At 49.4% G+C, this 20,911-nt stretch overlaps 1 protein-coding gene across 7 annotated transcripts in view; it reads right to left on the minus strand.

Moving 5' to 3' along the window:
* Positions 1 to 20,911, minus strand: part of LMF1 (lipase maturation factor 1) — a 208,704-nt gene that overhangs the window by 104,724 nt on the left and 83,069 nt on the right. The window lies entirely within an intron of this gene.

Raw genomic sequence — 20,911 nt, forward strand, 5'->3', positions numbered from 1 at the left:
AGCCCCAAAAGTATTAAAAGGCTAGTAGGGTGAGGACTGATTGTAAGTTTACAACTGGAACAGATTATGGTCAGGTTCCCAGACTGCACTGGTAGGTTGGCGGCGGGGGAACGGGTTTTCACTGGATTTACCCCACTTTCAGGTTACCTACTCTAACACGGCAGCGGCTGCAGGAGCTCCCGCTGCAGCAGAGCACGTTTCTGACAGCACAGACCTGTCGGAAAGAGGGAGCCCGCTCCTAGAGGATGCTCAGCTACCGGGAATGCTCCCCTCAACGCCCTCCCTTACGGGGAACAGAGACAGCCCGGGCCAGCGAGGCCGTGCCCGCAGACCAGCGTCCCCGTATTTATTATACTGGTCTAATTCTTGTCTTTGAGCGATCAGTGACAGCTTGGTGGAACAGCTGGTGGATTAGTTTCCCCGACACACTTCCCATCCTGATTTATTTCGGGGCTGATGGACACATTCCTCATCCGCCAGCAGCTCCACTCCTCAGCTGCGGATCCCCACGCAAAAGGGGGTATCGGGAGGGGAAGCTCGTGCACGCACTGCGAGGGCAGAACCCGGTCCTGTACGGTCAGGAAGCACAAATTAAATGTAAAAGATACAAGGGCCTTGAATCTGTTGATGATTAATGATTTTAAATTACAATTTTAATACAGAAATTGTAATATCAATGATATAAAACAATGATATAAAATAGAACTGTATTTGCAAGGTTAACAGCTGTTGTCTGGAGACTTGAATTTGCTATGCAGGAGTCACTGGAAAAAAAAAAATTGAATAGAATGAATAGGAAAAAGGCAGAAAACCCCAACGCTAGAGAAATCCAGGCTTGCTCCTCTCGAAAGCCATGGCTCAGTCAACAGACGAAGAGCAAAACAGTCGTCGCAAAAAAAAGGATGGAACTGGCTACAAAAAGCAAATCTGAAGAGAAACCAGCGTGCCCCAAATTAAGAGGCAGAGCAGAGGAGGACAAGCAGCATATCGTACTTAACCTGTGACCGTCGCAGCGGGCAAACCAACGGAGGGGTGAGAGAGGAGCCGCATCGGACCCTGGAAAGGGATCGGCTGCATCTACCAGCCCGTGGGGGTCTGGAAATCCGCAGCATCAGCTCAGGTGTTAAAAATCAAACGAGGAGGGTAACACCACTACCGATGTGGACGTTAGAGGCTTTAAGGGAAACGTGAGGGAGCCGAAGAGGAAGCGACGCTGAAAAGAGATGTTAGGAAATCCTCCCATCTGAAGAATTTGAAAGGACAGGCAGGGAAAGGGGAAGAGAAGTGTGAAAATAAGAGAAGGAGGAAAAGGCCCCGTGATGCCCTCAGGTATTTCATGTGCGGATCCTGCCCGAGCGGCCTTCGGCCGTGACGCACAAAGAGACCCTTCTTCAGAGGAGAGAGAAAGCCATGCAGAACATTCACCATGGCTAATTAATTTAGGACCCTCAATTACAAGTAGGATCTTGTGACACTGCTTTATTTGTAGCCTTTTTTTTTTTCTTTTTTAATAAACAAAAAAGCAGATAAGAAGCGTGACACCTTTAATGGCTTTACAATGGCTTTCCTGCCAGCGCCGCATGCCTCGGGGACTGCCAGAGCGCGGCCCATGCGGAAAGCCTTGTCCCTGCCTTTGAGAGTCCCCGCATCCACCGCTCACCCCTAATCGAATCATCACCGTACCAGCTCGCTACCCAACAACATCCTCTAGAAAAGCACTAGAAATGGAATTACTTCAAATATCAAAAGGCAGGCAATCTCCTATTTCATTTTAAAACACGACTCGCTGTCTCGGTCCTTGCATTTGGGCAGGGGATGCCCGGCGTTACTGGACAAAAACCAGAGGAATAAACAATGCTGCGGGTTCTTTTAAAACTGCAAAGGGAAAACGCTGTTGTTTATACGCCGCAAGACGGACAGATTTACACGCTAGCAGCCACATTAAAATAATACAGCTCTGGCACAAACTCACAAAAGGCAACGCAATTCAGAGTTGCCTGCAAATGTGTCGACGGGGAGCTGGGGACCTTCGGCAAGAGCCAAACTCACCGAAGGCAAATGATACAAAACCTTGATAACCTTTGGGGTGAAGCCCTTTGGGGCAAAGCCAAACTGCTCCCTGCTCCTCCCCCTGCAAATCAGAAGAAACGCCGCCGTCCTCGCAGACACCCGCGCCCATAAAAGCAGCCCCTCCGCGTGTGCAGTTAACCACATGTCTATGGGGAATAATGTGATCATTCTTCCACCCACCTCAACCCTCCTACGAGATAGCCCAGGGCGCTATCCTTCCACAGAAACTGCACAATTTTAGTTTAAAGGAACAAAGGACATTCTTTGAGCGAGCAGACTGGAAATAAGCGTTTAAAGCCAAGAGTTTTACCCCACAGCGTTAATATCAAGGGGGTAACTCCGTGGAGCAGCACATCATAAAGACCACAATCACCCATATTTGCTAATACGGAGCATGTTCACAGCTTGACAGCGGTCAGAGCAGAGCCCGTCTCTAACAAATCAACTTTTGCAGTTCGGGAGCTACACCGGGCACCCCCGGGAAGGAGAACCCATCATCTGTCTCCAGCTCCGTGCTGCGACCCGAAAGTCAAGGGAAGGGCGGACTATTTGCCGTCACCTAAATGTGCTGGAGTCCCTGTCGGAGATACTCCCCCTCTCAAAGACAGAGGACAGCAACGCAAGCTAATTTTGCACTACACACGTAAACCTGTTTGAGGAGATTTCCACCGCACATCTCGCGCTCAACCCAGAAACCCACGCCAAGCAGAAGACAAACGTGAAGCCTCCAGAGAAACTCAGAACAAAAGCACCTAGCTTTCCACAAGCTTTAGGTTTAGCACAACAAAACAAGCCAGCGGAGGCCTTCCTTACCCCAGAACGAAGGGTTTGGGATGCTCCAGTACTATAGGGAAGCACTAGATGGCACTCCTAGAGACAGCCTAAGCCGGCGGCTTTACAACGCACGAAGCAGTCCGATCTCTGGACCCAGGCCATGGTCTGATCCAGGAGGTATCTCCTGGGTGCATCTGCTGAATGCTTCAACAGTATTAGCTTCCTTCCCAGCTTTCTCTCCTGGGATGCAGAGCTCCTGCACGCAGCAAACAGTGCCGAAGGCCACGAGAGCTGTGCCATCAGGAGCTGAAGCTCCGACGCCTGGTTTCCTACAGATCTGCCCCTGCGCATCCTCCTCTTCCACCACATCCCACTTCTTGACCCATCACATTTCCATGACAACAACGCCATGGTAGCTCAGGGCTCCCCAGGCTCCAGCCATGCCCACAAACACCCTCTAAAGCCTCTTCCCCTTCCACCTGTGTGCCAGGTTTTCCTCCTCCAGCAACATCGATCATATTTTTTTTTCAATCATAAAATAAATGATCCCGAGCTAGTGGATGCCTTTATGCACAAACATCCACAAAACCCCTATCCTGAACTGTCAAAACTCTCTCACACAGAAGTATTTATTACACTGGAGCCCCACAGGCACTAACGAAATTCCTATCATTAGTAAAGCCGGAGGACCGCATCCCCACTGCAGAGCAGATTAGATGCTCATCAAATAACCACAAGACTAAGCGCTGCATCAGTGGCTCTCAATTACGTTCTTTCAATAAAGATAAGTCTTGGATCCTTATTGAATAAACAGATACCTCTGCAGGCCTAACCCAGCATTTTGAAAGATTAGTGACTCATGACGTCTTGGTTGGGTCTGGTTTTCTGACCAAAGGCTGCTTTAAATGAAAAATTAGAAAGGAGGAATCTTTCCTGCCATGCAACTAAACGTAAAGCACATTCTTGAGCAAACTTCAAAAGTTTTAACCATCCACTAAACTTGGGCAGCTTGGGTACAGAGTAACTTAAATTTGGCAAAACATAAGCTGCGCTTGGAACCCAAAATCCACGCTACACAGCCAAAGGAATGCTGGGCCTCGGAGAGATGGTTCACTCTTCAGAAGAAGATAAAGTATTAAATATCTGCTAAATCTCAAGCAACAAAATTAAATTCAAACTTTGAGGGAAGGGAATGAAAAGGCCGATGCATAATTGTTTCGTAAAATTTGTGTTTAATTTACTTGAGACGGGCCATTTTCTAGTTTATCAAAACCAGCTGGTGTCATAGACGTACATTCACGGTCCCGTAACATGGATACAATTTATCCCGTGAAATCTGTAAACGAAACAAGACAAAGCTCTCAATATCTTTTATAATAAATTCTTTCAACAGGTAGAACCAAGCCCTGAAGCAAGCTTTCTTAATGGACTACGATAAAAAAACAGTAATCCAAGAGTCGGGCTCTCTCAGAAGCTGCAAACCCATTAAAAATGTACACTGCTAAAGAGTGAGTTAATTACTACCCACCGATGCCTGACTGAGCGCCCCCGGACACTGTGATGGCCCGCACGCTGCACGCTCGGGACCGAGATGATAGGCACGCTGCAGGGAATTCTTCCCAAGATGCTTTTACAGGAGCGTGTTTTGGCTAAAAATCAAACAGACCCGTGGCTCCTGGCTGTCACCTTCCTGGCAGGCACTCATACAGCACACGTCAGACACGGATGGCCTCTCGGTTCCACGGCGAAACCCATCTCCCGGTTTTGATGGTGCTCACCCTTCCCTAAGCCGTTTTACAAACTGCGGAACAGGAGCGCAAGGTCTGGCATTACCTCGGACAGGCTGGGCTCAAATCTACCGCCTGGCAAAGGCGGGGGATCTTCTTCAAGAAATAGGGGCTTAGAAAGTGGCAATTAGATACGTGGACACCTCCTCTCGGAGCCATGGGCGAAGGAAGGCTGGTGGAGGCTCCCCCCAGGAACAAGCATGTCGAGTCCAATGCTCTACTGAAATCCAAAGCTGGCAATTATTTTTGAGCTCCGTGTGCCCGTCTGGCTTCAGATAGACAGTCGTTCTCTCCCTGCCTCCCCAACTGGCCACACAGGCTACCACAGCCCGGATGGCTTCTGGTCTTTGGTCGGCATGTGGGTGACCTTCCAGACTGACTCCCTAGATCTGGGTCTCCGAGTCCAGGCAAAGCCCCCTCAAAACCCATGAAAATCCACGTTTGCACTGCGCAAAACCAGGTACCGAGGAAGGGCACAAGGCCTGGGATTGTCTAAGAGGAGCAGGAGGAGATCTAAGAAGTCAACTCCTACTGTGCCATATCAGGTGCTGAAACCTCCGCACCTTCAGCGATGCATGCCCAGATCTGCTCTGGGTATTCTTTGGGATCAAAGGCAGCGGTTATGTTAGCAGCAGGAGAAACAAACTTCAAGTCATCATTTCAACCACTGTTCCAGGGTAAAAATCATATCTTTGCTTTTTTGTGGCCTTCAATCCTATACTCCAGCAGCAGCGTCTGATGGCAGATGAGAGATTATACAATTTTACAGCTGCTTTACCTCTAAATACAACTTCTGGAAGAAAAGACTGGGCGGGTAACTGGGCCATTCATCCCAGAGGGACCCTAAACCCAGCTCTGGTGAGCACAAATGCAATACCCATAAAACCAGCATGTTGTGGAGCCTCCTTAAACCAAACATGAAAACACCTATTAAGGGTCCTTGGGGGTTCATTTTTCCCAGTGTGAAAACCCCTGCAAGAGAGGTCGGGGCTTGCTACTGTGCGGAGGTTCGCACGCACCGGAGCCATGTGAATACCAGGCCGCATCTCCGACGGGCTCTAAAAACGGGGTGGGCTCCGAGTCTGCATGAAAAGACGTTATGGTTACGGCTCTATGGTGCTTTTATGTCATGCACGTCTGGGAATGTCAAAGCACGCCCTACGCAGGGCTCCCCTGCCACCGAGATGCAAGGATGGGCTCTAACCAGCCTGCAGCCATTGGAGAGGATGCGCCCGAAAAAGCAGCAAAAGTACGCCGAGGACCACCTCGGGCAACTTATAGGAAGGCAAAACCTGACGTTCCCCACGAAGATCCAGTTAAATGACTCATGCTGACAAAAAAAATGAAGCGATTTCACCCAGCTTTGGCCATTCACCTTTAGCCACGGCATTAAACCAGCAGCACTAAAAAAAAGCCCAAATCTGGTACAAAGATGCGAGTTAAGCTCAGCATCAAGACGGTCAACGGAGCCAGAGGAGTCCGTCCAGCCCCCGGAGGAGGGCAGAGCTGATCGCAGGCACCGATACAGCCTAAGGGCAGCATGGCCCCGCCTGACCCCGCTGCCCCCTCTCAGCGAGGACCACAGGATCCAACCTCCCCAAACCGCAAAGGGCTGCTACAGCCTTCCCACAGAAAACAACAATGCACTTTAACCACCTCACGTATTTCTACATTTCCAGTATTTAAGGGGATGTTTGTGTCCTGCTTTATTGCAGTGTTCTTGTTGCTCATCAACCCCCTAAACATGAAATACACCCACAAAATCCCCTCTCGCATCCTCACCGTCTGCAGCATCACCTCCCAACTTACAACCACGCACGCTGTAACAGACAGCCCTTTGTTCGTCCATGGCGGAGAGCGTGTAACTTATCCTAACCTAAAGGGAACTATTTCTTTAGTGTACAGTGTAAATTGAACTAAAGTGCCAGAGAAACAGTAAGAAATTCCTGAGTGCTCTCCTAAAAACCTCCAGCCAAAACGGCTCCCGTATAGGTGACATATAAGATTTCGTAGAAGAGGAAACATTAGAAATCTAGGAGAAGTCAGTAACATCTTAACTAGCAAATTAAACCCATACCATGCTCGACGTAGAGGCAACTCTGCTAAAAGCCCGTATTATTGCCCAAAGAAAGTACTCTCGGAGGGAGATAGGCTGAAAGGTCTCAAGCCTGGCACGAGCTCCTCTGAGGTTTGCTGGAGGCAAATCACATAAAATGAAACCCGGGCTCATCCTTGTCAGAGAAAATAGGAAACAGTGCTGAGCGAGAGGCAAGGAAACTACCCGCCCCTGCGCTTCAGCTACTCCCCCGTGCCCTTCGAGCCTTGCAGGGTCCCACTCCTGCCTCCTGGCCCTCCCTGCGGCGTTACTCTTCCTCCTAGCTAGAGTAAGTGAAGAGTAAGACCCAGGAATTCATACGGGGTGCAGATACGACGACGCTAGAGAGGACAAAGCCACGGATAAAATCCTCAAAAGCACCCACGCTGCTGAACTGCCACCTTTAGAAGATCTTTAACTTCAGAAGTAAAAAAAGAAAAGCAACACGCCCCGCGGGTACTGGTCTTTTACAGATCCTCCGACAGCGTCTTCTACAGCTGCCCCACAAACAAGAAAACACATCAACTACAAATCTCAGCAGGACTTTATAGCTGAGAAAGTTTTGCATCTCGTTACCTAACGCAACACGCAGGGCTTTCACCGCCGTGCAGCATCGCCCTCCATCATCCCCGGGAGCTCCCCTCCACCCTCGCCCACCGGCTTGATAAGCTCATTACAGCACCGAAGAAAGGGATGGGCTTGATGTTAATCATTCTGCCGAGGCTTGCAGGAGCAATAAACCCAGAGCAAGCAAATCTCCGATATTTAAGCAGCTAACCGGCCATGTTTGTTAACTACTGCTGGCCTTTACATCCCCCCAAGGTAATCAGCTAACGCTTGTCTGCCGGTAGCGCAGCCGGATCACGTGTGTTGCTGCTGCATATTTGGCACGGATAACTGCAAAAGGGAGTTATAAAAAGCACTGTTAGATCCTGCTCGTGGTTAGGAAAATGTACAGCAGGAGCAACTTGATGAAAATGGCACACAAACATCCACGGAGGAATACAAATGATCAAACATTTTGCAGAAGTGAAATGCATAAGTGGGGAAAAGCTGCTTTTTTAAAGACATATTTCTGGGTGCGCTTCTTACAAAGCTTGTAAAGGAAATTCGCAGCGATGACAAATTCACAGGCCACGGTGAAATTCAGACTAGTGGCTTAAAGAATTAAAGGATTGCCCTTTCAAAACTTTGCGCATTCAGGTTTCTGGGAAACAAAGGGATGAGGGTGCTGGAAGCGCTCAGCACCTTTTCCAAGCAGCACCCTGGCAGGATTTGGCCAAGAAACGGTGAGCTCCCCAGCTCCTCGCAACTGCCCCAAGCCCTGCAGGGCACCGCGTGGGGACCCCTGGCAGCGGGAAAACACGTTTAGCAGACGAGCATCCCATTAGCAGCCCTGACGGGGGAAGGGGCAGCTGCCTCCCCTTGGAGGGCGTTGGGTGTTGATCGTCCCCCGGCACCCTCCGGCTCTCTTCGACAGTCTCTGTACGACCTTCCCAGGCATCCTCCGGTAGAATCAAGGTTGGGACAAGAACTGCTGGAAGGAGAAGTTTCCCTAGCGACAGCGCCTGAACCCAAGGCCAGCACGCAAGACCAGGGGTGCAGGAATTCAGAGAGGCACCCTCATGTGAACTTTAATCTCGGCAAGTTCCAAAAGAGGCTCCTCTCGATATAATAAAACCAAAGTTCAATTAGGAAAGTCAGGTTTGACAGGCTTTGAGAAAACTGCCCTTTGATAACTACATGCTACATTATCCTTTCACTTCTTTTGGCAGAGAAAAGAGGTTACTGCAGTTTTCTTTGGCTCCTGCTCTCTCCTGTCAATCCCTTGTGCACTCGGATAGTTCAGGTTCAATGTTCAAAAGGAGGAACAGGCTGTGAAACGTCCATCAGCTCTGTTTACCAACAGAACCGGTGAGCAAGGGCGAAGTGAGACGGCACTTGAGCTGGCAGCCAGTGGTCAGAGAGCTCAGGATCTGGCCACGCTATCTGCTCGTGGGGCTCTCTTCTTGTAGTTGCTGGAAATACTCTTTATGGTGGTTTGCGGCAACTTAAAGTGTGGCAGCAATACTAAAAAAAAAAAAATCATTAATGAACGACCTAACGAGTCAAGAAGCTTTCCCAGCCCGTTCTTGCTCATACTGGGTTTCAACATCCGTGCTGGCGTTCCTAGGCATTTGGCTGGGAGCGGAGCAGGCCGGCGTTCCACATCGCCTGCCAAACTTGGTAGGGAAAGGCCGCTAAAAACGCAATTAACTCCTTGAATTAAAATATTTCACTCACTTGCCTCGGGGCCAGGGGTAACGCATTCAAGCACATTTCCATTGCGGGCTGCTTGCAAACTGTTAATTGCAACTATTGCCGTAAGTGCTTACCGATCCTAGCTCATTTCACGCAGAGCGTGGGCCACCTCCTGCGTGGGCTTCTTTTTCTGCTCCTTAGACAGATGACAGGAAATTCTATCAAACAAGATGAAGACTGTTGCAAGGCCCTTGAGCTACCAACAAACCTACATGTTCTTTGTGGCAAGCGATGCAGTTGGACTAGTGGGTATTAAAGCCGACTCCCATTTTATACTTCAGTAAATGCTCTTTAATAGCGTTATTTGTAGAGCTAATTTGCTCATCTCCAGCAGCTGCGGGTTAACGTCTCCCCACGCTCTCCTCCATGTGAGCGGGGATGGCCTGACACCCAGAATTTACAAAAGCAGACTTGCCCCTAAGGGGAAACGCGGGTGAAAAAGGGCTGTCGCTCCCAACGCACCACGGCAGCCAAGGGCTTTGAGTGCCGAGCCCGGGGGAAGAGCGGAACCCGCAGCAGGACTCCAGATGTCAGCAGGTTCCTTGAGGAAGGCGAGTTCATTGAACGTGGCCCTAAGAAGGAGGAAAAAAAACCCCTTCTCCCTGCTTGTCCTGCAGTGCAGTGCCCTCAGCAGCTGAGGGGAAACCCTAGCACGCAGCCAGCCCCGGCGTCCCTAACTTCACTCGCCGTCCACGGCTGCAGGGGAAAGGTGGGCGTTCATTCACCTCGGGCTGGGATTATTAAACCGCCGTATTGATTGCAGAGAGCGACAAGCTTGTGTTACATTCAAATGGATCCAACATGACAGTTCGAAATTCAATATTGTCTCAGTCTAATTGGCCAGGATCCAGTTCAATTCTGTCAAATGTCTTGATTAATGCTAAAGCAATAAAACCCCTTTTAGCCATCGAGACGGCCAGGCTGAAAGGGAAGAGGAAGAATATGATCCTTGGAAAATATAGATAAGTGAATTCATGAACGTGAGTGAGATAAATGCCATTTTTAATGCAAATGTTTCCATAATGCTTGCAACGATTCGCAATCCCTACCGTTCTGCGTATACTGGTCAAGAAGTAAAAGCTTCTTGTGAGCACCTTGAGCAGTCAGAGCTTTTACCCTGGAACGTGGTACGACAGCACGGTCAGAAAAAAGTTTTATTCCTTTGTCTCAGGTTGTTTTAAGACAGACTAGAAAAACTTGGTTAGAAAATTGCTTCACTAGAAATCCCATGAAGTGGAAGAAATGGGTCTGAACTGCAGATGGGAACACTCCTATCCCTGGGAAGAGACAGCAGTGCCACTTGTCCGACTCCACACGGGAACTTCATCGCTTAAATCAAATTAAATAATAGGAACAGTTGCTTTGGTTCATTTTAAACTGGCGGGAAAAAGATCCACGCTGCTTTTATCTAACTTCTGTCACAGAAGCGGCTATTTTTTGCTGCGGCAGAAATAGCATCGTACAAGAGATGACGGGATGGTTCAGCAACTTTCATGCTTGAAACCATTGATCCTGCCGTAATGCTAAAAGAACAAGACACAAAACAGTGGTTTTACTGATCTGTTGAGTTTTTAGGGTTGAAAGAGCTAATCCACACCGAGTTACCCTCCCAGCTTTTATGTATAATACATACCAAAAAAGATAAGCAAATCATATTACATTATATGCAATTACAGAAGCTCCTAATTACGTATCACAATTTCTAGGCAGACTAGCAAATGCCGCGCGCTTTCCAGAACGGCAGTTCCTGAAGTGAATAGTAAATCAGCTTTTGCTTGCCACTGATTTGAAACTTTAACCTATAAATTAAATTAATAAGAGACAAAGGCTTCTTTTGTGCATTTGCAAGCCTGTAGGATTTTGCAAATAATAGGACTGGAAAGTGATTTATATTCCACGAATAAAGGTCAGTTTGGCGCACACGACTTCGGAGCAAAACACCACGGCACAGACTTACTATTAACTCATTCACGTACCATCCTAACGCTGGATTTGTCTTTTTGCAGAGTTACGAGGCTTGCTGCGAGCACTGCAATAGTTGCAAGACAGAAAAAAAAAAAAAGAGGGCGTTGGAGAAATAACGTGGAATTCTTCCAGATCTGCTGCAGGGAGGGAAATGTGTGCGGGAACTGTGTCGGGCCATCAGCCCCCTGGTTACTTAAGTGACATTACCTGTGTGCTGCCATTCGAATCAAGCATACGGACAACAGGGAAGGTTTGAAAACACAGAGAATTGCGTGGAAACAGCATAAATTCAATGTAAATAGGCAAATAATTCAAACTTTTACCAGCAAATGGCAGGGCTCTCCTATTTATGAAATTCTGCCAACAGCTGGTCCTTCCCCCGGACAGACCAACATTTCTCTGGAAATGAAACTTCAAGCTGAATTTAAAACTTTTGATGCGCGCAATAATCAATATCGTGTTAACCCGAGATCTGGAATAGCTTCTTACGGTTATTCCCCTAAGAAAATCCTAGTAAGAGGCCAGAGGAGGAGACATGCACAAAAACACCCACCCCTGGGGACGCAGCTTCTTCAGTAGCACTTTCTTGCATGTCTGCTATTTCGCAGGCAACAAATTCAATATTTCACTTATTAGATTAGGACAGGCTTCTACATGATGCGAAAATTCATTAAACAATTTAACACATTTAATAGTCAAAGAGAGAGAGGAAACAGTAGTATGTTTTCATAATCTGATGAAAATGTAATCTGATCTCCGAAGAAGAAAGCACCGGCTTGTAAACCAACACCCTATTTGTTTAAACTCTATCTGCAATTAAAAGCGCGTCATTATTTTGTTTTCCCTGGAAAAGCAGATGGCAAGGATGCAGGCTGGTTTTTGGGGTAATTTCATTGTACATTGGAGCTCCGCATACGCCATTTTGCAGTTGATACTACATGAAATCGCAGCGTTCAAGTTTCAGTTTCGCTAACGTTGAGAGCAAACGTTACGGAAAAAGAAGAGCGCACACACCAAAGGTTTGCATCACCCCAAAGGTCTCCGAAGCAAGGGAACGGCGATGATGGTCAATCCCCTACAAACACTGGGCAAGGCGGGAATGGGTGAGACCACCAACTCTCCCTGCACTGCAGCTGGCATGCTGCTGTGTAGGAGACTAGAAAAGACAGTATTTATGTCCATGCGTGCCGCGAAGGATGATAAAAAATAAAAAATTAGTATATTTCTTGCCACGGAGACCAGTTTTGACCATTCGGAGCACGCAGAGGTGGGTACACCTGTGTGAGGGCTCGGGGCAAGGTCTGAGCCAGTCCCGGGCTGGGTGTGGCGGCTGCCCCGTCGCGGCAGAGCGGCCCGGGCCAGGCGGCCAGTCCTGCCCGGGGGACGCGGTCGTGGACCCTGGAGGACCAAGAAGCCGTGGCAGAAATAGAGGAGCTGTGACACCGCATCGGGGAGGCCGCCTGAGCGATTCTCGCCCAAGAGGCAAGAGAGGTAACAAGACAGGTTACTTGGAAAGACTGGAAAGCTCTTAAAAGTTTCTTCTACCATTTCCCCCTCTCGTTTCTGTCTTCCAGATAGCGCTGAAATTTGTCATCTTTCTTCTCTTTGCAGATTTCTTAAAATACACCATTAACTGGCTCATAAATCCACAATTTAAATAATTATCAGAGCATTGCCTCCGTTATCTTCCAAGCTGACAAACCCCCTGGGGTCCTGAACGTTTCACGAGCAGCAGATTATTCCCCACAGCCCCTGGTAGGCAGAGGGAAGCGATGGCTTCCATCGTCCCCATCCCCGGGAGAAGCTGGCCAGCAGGTCAGCGCAGGGAGAGACGAGTAAGTCGCTGCGAAGCGGGTCGTAAGGATTAATCTGATTAGGATTGAAAAAAAAACCAAATGGGTGGAGGGGGGAGGAAAAGACAATATGTAAGGTAAGTGATGAGGGTCCTGGGTGGTCTGTAAACGAGTTTGAAACAGTGGGAGAGTGTAACAAAGAGATGAAATCCAATAGTTGTACAGGAAGCTTTCACCAGGCTTAAAACAAATCCTTAAGAAAAACAGAAAAGAATCCAGGAAGAGGAATTGTATTACTGCTGAAAACGGTATTGGCATATTCCCAATGCATTTATAGGCTGTGACTGACAGTTCTGCTGCTGATCCCGGCAGCGGGGAGGGATAATGCCTTCCTACGCTTCAAAAACCTCAAAAGGCTCACAACAGAAAGTTCCCTGGGGGGCATTTGCACTAAACTTTTGCTATCCTGTGTTGGTTCTAATATTGCTGGAAATCAGGGGAAAGCTGGGGTGAGCCGAGCGGCAGGTGCCACTAACCTGCCTGGCTTACGCCGAAGCGAGAGTCACGGAGGTTGCTCTCTTTATTTTTGATTGTTTTAACGCAGTTACTTTAGGTGAAGAAATGCATGGCGAAAAGCAGTTCTTGAACCGCACCGAAGAGGTAAATAAAAACCCGCAGCAAAACCGGTGCTCGGCCGCCCATGGTAGCTGGCGTCTGGGAGGGATCGCCTGCTGCGTGCTTACCCCATCCCTCCCATCCCTGCCACTGGTTTCCTTTTAAAGCTATTCTGAAAGTTCCTCTCTCAGCACCTGCTTACGTCCAATTTACTTCAGCAGTATGTGGTTTCCTGAGCCTGAGCCAGAGATGCTGGGTCCGCTTTATGATGCTGATTTGCAGCTCTGCCTTTTATTTCGAGAGGTCTCTGACCAGACGCTCCTCACCCTTCTCCCAAATCCACCGCTGGGATCCCGGTCCCGATGAAGACGAGAGCTGAACCGATGCTGAGGTGGCTGGGAATCCACTTACCGTGCGTCTGCCGTGTTTGCCGTTCAGGGTAATACAAGCCAGGCTCCTGGACCAAACACTGGCTGACAGCAAAGCTATGCTCTCACGAGTGCATGGCTCTGGACAGCAGCTTCCCTGCCTGCGCTGCTCGGAATAAAACACCGTCTACCACGTCCCTGCAAGGAGGATAAATCTGCTTTTGTTCTGCTTAAGGTCCGGTGCTATTAATCACCCTGGCTCTTCTGCAGCACCCTTTGAGTGCGGAAGACCTGTGTTCCCTCTTACTTTTTAAAAAGCAGCATGACTGGGCATAAATGTCAGTATTTATCATTATGTCTTCTAAAACTGCAGCTCCACAAGGACTGTTACGCTTCAGAAAATTTACTGCTTTGTAGCTTTCAAGAGCTCAGGCCTCGTTTTCAGAAGCGCTGATCATCTGCAGCAGAACCTGCTGCCAGCACCCGCACTCCGGGAAACCGGGCCTCCTTCCGAGAAGCGCTCGGCTGGAAGTTACAGTCACCGAACCTCTGCTCCTGCTTCTGCCAGGATGCCCAACCTGTGCAAGCCCCGCAACGCCCATCTTCCCATGCTGAGCACAAATTCCTCTTTTAAAAGCATTTGCTCCCTCCCTTTTTAAGTGACGGGCACATTTAGCTATTAGAACAACAGAGCGCAGCCCGAAGTTGGGAATAACAAACCTCTCTAGCGAGTTGCATGCAGAGATACCTCGCATCCAATATCAGGCACCTGGGATTCATCTGAAAACCCACCTCAGATAGAGACCTTCTTGCAGCAGCCTGATACAAAACCCAGATACAGCGTAATAAGCTTTTGATGTCGTGTTGACATTTATCTGCCAATATTATTGCTTCATGCACTTACCTTATGATGGATCTTGTTACTTAATTGATCACAGGCGAGGTCAGGAATTGGCCCTTCTTCCAATGCCAGCGCTGACATCATGCAAGTCACTAAAACCCAGAAGAAAGCACCTAATCCTCAGCTTCAAACCCACACCAAGCAGCCCTTCGATATGTGTGAATGAGGACAACTGGCTTTTCAACTATGCCTCCGAAAAGGTCATTTTTCAAAACTTACGGACTAAATGGGAAAAAAAACCCAAACCCAAACATCTGAAGAGAAGCACGCTCTTCCGTTTGGCATCGGTCACCTTAAATCAAAGAAGAGTTTGCTTTTACAACAGGAGATGAGAACAAACTGTGTTTATACTCCACCACGGGTAGAACCGCATCTCCTCTGCCTTGCTCTCCTCAACTCCTCAACAGCAGCTTTGGCTTCCACGGGGCAAGTTGTCCAGTGAGGGCAGAGATGGATCACAGCTCACTTCACTCATATTTTTATAAAAACACCGCTTTCAGAGTACAAATTTTACTGTTTCAAGTAAGGCGGGGTTGCGAGCAACTCCAGAAACCCTCGGCACATCTACCGAACCCCATGGCCACTTCCGAAAACCCTCCCAGGCACTGGGGGAGGCAGTCGCCCTGGGCTCACAGCCACGTGCCCAGCAGCGTTGAGCTCACCCAGGCCCTGCAAGCACAGACTGCTGGACTTCCACACCCTTTTCGAAGGCTTCTGGAACAAAACTCTTAAGATTTCCCCCTATCAAGGCTGCGTCTTGTCCCTCTTGCACCCTCTTGACCTCGACTACTCAAGTGCTGTGACCCGGTACCTCCTGTCCCAAGGGGAACCATCAAAATCCATCAGTAAAACCATGCAAGTTCACGCCCTGCATGAAAGAAGGAGCGGAGGTGCAAATTATTCTGCGTTCAGTGAAACAAAATCAGCCCCTTTCACAGGGGAAAGGTGCCAACCAGCCGGCTCAGCCGCGCTGCCCCAGGAACGCCGAGGCGGGTTCTTTGGACTCCCTTTGGTGGCTGTTGCAAGGGGAAGATCTGTGCTTCCCCTAGAAGACGGCAGTTTTGGGAAGCCCACCTGTCCAGCCTGAGCTCCCATAGCCAGGCCAGACCTGGGAGCTCCACCGTGAAGCCACAGCTTGGGAATACATTTTGTTGGCCTTAACAATTCATCCCTGTGACCATCGGTCCTGCCGGGATTCACCTTGATCGTCTTCAGAATGGAGAAAATTCTGTAAAGGGCCAATAATTGTAAACTTAGGATGCTACACGAGTATTTTATCATGTTACTAAAAGGAAAATCTCCAAAATGCTTTTGCATGGTGACTTCTAAATATTCTTGTTTTCTGTTCAAGCCAGCACCGCTTCCCTCATATTAATTTGGTACTTTAAAACACAATTTTGAGCGCGAGCTCCGAGTACCTGCTTCCCCGTTCGGAAGGTTTTTGCCTCCACCAATGCAAACTGTTGGAACGAAGCCCATCCTGAGACATCACGGATCATGAAATCAGATCATTTTTCTGATTTATCAAGATGAATCGCTAGAGGTTGTTTACTTTTTGTTTCGTAATAGGTTGGGAAAAGCTAGATGAGAAGTCTAACGAGGTCTAATACAGTGAAGAGAAGGGAGAAAAGAAATCAAGAGGCAGTTAAAGAGCAGTTAGAGCTTCTTTCTCATCCTTATCAGCACAGCTATCAGTCAGCAAGCCCGTAATTAGGGACAAAAGACATTGTGCTCTGGAGAGCTTCTCCAGGAACTGGAGAGCTGCTTATGCCAGAAGCCGGAGCACTGATTGACAGCCTCTATTTAAGAAAAACAGTTACAGAATAATTAGAGACAATTTGTACAAATCAGAAGAAGTGACCTTTGTGGCTGCGCAGCGTCTCACGTAAAGAACAAAGCTTTTCTCAGCAGCGCTGACAAATCCCGAACTAAAGCGTGACTCAGTAGAGGCTGGTTCAGCAAAGTCCTTCAAACCTTCCCGCTTTGTGCCAACTGACCCCTCGCGAGCACCTACAGACAGCTCCAGAGCAGGGAAGCAAACCCTGGGTCTTGCTTCCAGCGCTGACAAAGATGATTTTGCTTCAGGATTGGCTTTTTCTTTTCCTTTCCCTTTATCCCTCTGCCTCATCTTTGTCTCAGTAGTAAGTCTGCCTTCCTAGCCTGGCCTTCTGCAGCAAAGGGTGCGAATCATTGAGAAGCTTTTGGACAAAAGGCGTTCCCTTCAAAACATCACTTAAAATGATTACACAAAAATTAAAAATATAAAATACGAGCTGTTCCACTAGTGAGTGGAAGGGCCAGGGGTTCCTCACCTGGTGCACGTCACGGCTCGCCCCTCTGCTGAGCCTCACCCAGCGCTGGCCCAGCCGAGGACAGGCCACCGGGACGTGAGGGACCCCTTGGATGCGTTTAGCAGCTCCCGCGCAGTTTCGGTGCAAAGCTGGCAGAGGAGGAGGGCGCCCAGCGGGGCTCGCCGGCCCGAGCAGCTGCTTCGGCAGCTGTTCCTACCAGTTGGTGGCTGAATTTTACAAGATATCTGTCTGTAATTAAAAAACAACAATACTTTGGCAGCCATTATAAAAATGCATCGCTGGATTGCATCTCCCAGGGAGTACTTCTGCACTGGAATGTGGGGAGATGCAATAGATGTGACCACGTAGGACTTGCCCATTTCTAAACCCTTAAGATTATCTGCTTAACTACTCTGCCAAGACCACCACCAGCATCCAAAAACACAAGCTCCATTTGGACTGGCTGAAGGTCAGAAATGCTCATCTCCTGCCTGTGCCACTCAACCCTGGCCCGTGCCAAGACATATGGTCTCAAGGTGCTCTGCAGCGTAAGCGTGAGGGTCGGAGGGCTGCAGGTTTGGTGGGGAGATTTTAAAATACAGGTCTTGCACAAAGAGGATTTGCTCCATTTGGAGCATGTTAAGACATTGTGCTTGCGCCAGCTAAGCAGCACACCCAGAATTAGCAAAGCTTGGGCCAGATGAAGCTTGGCACAGGAGGGAGCGAGTAAGAGGCCCCGGGGGAGCAAGTTGGTGCTCCCTGATCCCACGCCTGGCTCACAGACCTGGTACCTACTAACAGCAGTCAGAAAGCTGCTCCAGCCCGTGCCCGGGCAACGTCCTGCAAGCTCTGCAAACTCCAGAAACGGCCTCGAGTGGCACAAAACCTTCCGTGGCAGACTCCTTCCCCGGTTCGTAGGGCAGCCTGGCTACGGCAGGGAGCTGTTGCACTCTGTAGGGGGGGAAGGATGCCCTCTGGAGCAGGCAGGGACAGGCGGGGGGGGCTGCGCTCTGCCACGTCTCCCCGCTCACACAAGCCGGGAACGGAGGCTGCTCTGTCTCGCCCAACGGGCGGGATGCTGCCGAACGCCGTGGGATCGGTGCCACGCGCTCCAGTGGAAGCAGAAATCTAGCTCCAGTCTGCAAACCGCTGCACGCATATTTGTAAACCATTGTGTACATAGTAGATAAATGCTTAATAATCATGATGACAAACAGACCTAAAACCCAGAAGCAGCTTCCCTCCGCATTAACCGCAGCAGGAACAGGTTCCACTGAGCAAAAGCCTCCCTTTTACTGGGACTTCTTATAGGGGAGAAAAGCCATCTAACCACAGCCGGCAGCGAAACGACGGCAAACCCAACAAATAAACACAGGCCGTGGCACGTCAGACCCCAAGACTTCGCCTGCCAGTCACCAACTACACACGTCCATTTTCACATGCTAACGGGGACACTGCCCGCGAAGCTCTGGGGCGCAGCAGACACCAGGAGCCCTGACCCGTGCGCGCACCAGGTTGCACCTACCTTGGAGCCTCCGGCCGCGCTAGCAAAGAAACTAGTGCAAAAGGAGGTTAAACTCCCTGTTCGTGCTTGTCTTGCCAAGCTGGGATTAGAGTTTGGGACTCCTGGCACCCAGAGCCACAATTAACCTGCCAAGTGTTTCTACCCCCACGCCTCAATCCCAGCCTCCAGGTAGTCTCCACGTGCCAGGCTGGGTACGGTGGCGGAGCAAGGCCTTCTGACCTCCATCAGTGTCTGCCTTTCTCTTCCACGCTTACTGGAGCCCGTCTACTCCTCAGGGATCAGAGGAGCGTTAGGCTGGTAGGAAAATACCTTTCCTATGTAAACCATGCGTTCTGCCATTTTCCTCTCCAAATTACACAGCGTCACAGATCGTAAGCCCTCTAAACAGAGAGTCTTCAGTTGAGGAACAGATCTCCGCATAGGCTGGGATTAAGGCCCTGCACATTAGAACAGAAAGAGGGAGTGAAAATATGCTCCGTTTAATTACCCAAGCCATAACAACGTTTTACTATTCTACACACGATTCCCGACAAAAGTGGAAATGTTATTTTCCACGAGCATAGCTGCTGGTTCTACTACAAATAAATAGTCCAGGGCGCGCTCACCACGCGAGAGATGGAGGCCATGTGTTTTCATTAATTCTCTTGGCAGAGAAGCCCATGTAGATTTTGGACTGCAGTTCAGGACTGGAACGGGAGAGCTGGGGTGGCCAACATACATCACAGCAGACTACGTTTGGCCCAGCTCCACTCACGAGCTGGTCCAATACCCGGTTTTATCATCCTAATTACGAGCAGACTCCCAGCTCCCTCCCTCCCTCGCAGAGGTATTTTCAGCATCTCCCTCTTCTCCCTCCCTCTGGGTGAAGTCAGCAGGTGAATTGCAGTCCTTTGTCTGTTATCGCTAGTAGACAGAGTTTGGCCTCTTTCATTTTCCTTTTATTGCAGCTTCTTTTGTGCGGATTAAAATAATTGATATTGATAATGTGATCTGCCCCCTGCCCCTGTTCCCAATTACTTGCACAGGCTGGGGATCCTGCGTTATGGATAGGACAGGAATGGTCTTAATTAGCCTTCGGGGCTACAGAACCGATTCTGGTTTTGATTTGAAATACTTGGGATTACGCAGGCTGACTGTTGTGGGCTGGGGTCACCAGCAGAGCCGGCCGGGGGCCTCTGGGGGGGCTCGCTTTGGGCTGGCTTTTCTCTGACTGCTGCCAGGTGCCTGGCAGCACGTGGAGCCGAGCCCTCGCGCTGCTAGGCAAAAACGAAGGACGATTTGCCGCAGCCGCCTTTGTGTTTGGGATTAACAACAGCAGCACTGAGGGGTCCCTGCCCCCCAGGTTGTACCCAGAACGAAGCAGGACACCGACAGTCCCATGAGAGCTAACTGAGCAGCAGCCTTCGTAAAAGGTCACCCTTGCATTCAGCCGGTGAAACCCCGTTAAAGGGAACTGATAATAACAAAAAAAAAAAAAGGAGCATTAAAGCTGAAAAGGCAGATACAGACTTCCGGACCTGCAAAATTCCACTTCAAAACGTGCAACCAGTTAACTCGGTCACAAGAGCAAAAAATAAAGGTGCCAGCACCTGGGAAACTGATAGATTTAATTTTTCTTCCCTATTTTGGGGAGAGGAATCCCAATTCTGTGACAGGACTGGTAACGCAGTCCCTGGCATTCACACGCCATTCTCTTCACACGAGGGTGGAAAGACAGAGGTCCTGTACAAGCGTCCCGGTTTCCACCGCTCAGCGTGCCTTCCCCGTAAAAAGTAATTCATAGGCAACACCTCGGAACACGTTCTGCAGGTCAGAGAAGTCAGGCTTCTGCCAGCCTTAATTGGAAGGGGGAAATGGTTTCCAGACGTGATGAAGGTCCGCTGAGAACGACACCCCTAAGGTACATCTCCGGGGACCGCCAGCTCAGGCCCGCCGGCTGACGTAACGGCGCGGCTGAGGCACGAAGAGGTACCCGGGTCCTACCAAGACGGGACGAGCGCAGCGCCAGGCTGAGGCTTCGCAGCCTCGGGCTACCGGACGCGGCGCGCTCGCCCGCCTTAGAGGGGCGCCGCTTATAGATCGGAGGCGTCGCAACGCGGTGCGACATTTTCAGTGGCTGCCGCGTTAATCCGGAGGAGGGAATATCGCTTCAGTACCGTTTCCTCCGTCAAACCAGCGCTCCTCGCCCAGCGGAGCACAGTGGAGTAGCACGCAGCAGTTTCTTTCTTTTTTAATACTGTTTCTACAAAACGCAAATGCAAAAATATAGGTAAGAAGAGAGGCGAGGCTGAGCTCCCTCTCTCTGTAATCAAAGGGGAGACGACATTCAGAGACAGAATACAAACCGCGGTTTACAATCAGAATGCAATGTAATTACTGAAACAGATGTCAAAAAGATAAAACCGTATAATTCTGAATTGCCGACG

This window comes from Phalacrocorax aristotelis, chromosome 10 (assembly GCF_949628215.1).
Source record: "Phalacrocorax aristotelis chromosome 10, bGulAri2.1, whole genome shotgun sequence".
NCBI lineage: Eukaryota > Metazoa > Chordata > Aves > Suliformes > Phalacrocoracidae > Phalacrocorax > Phalacrocorax aristotelis.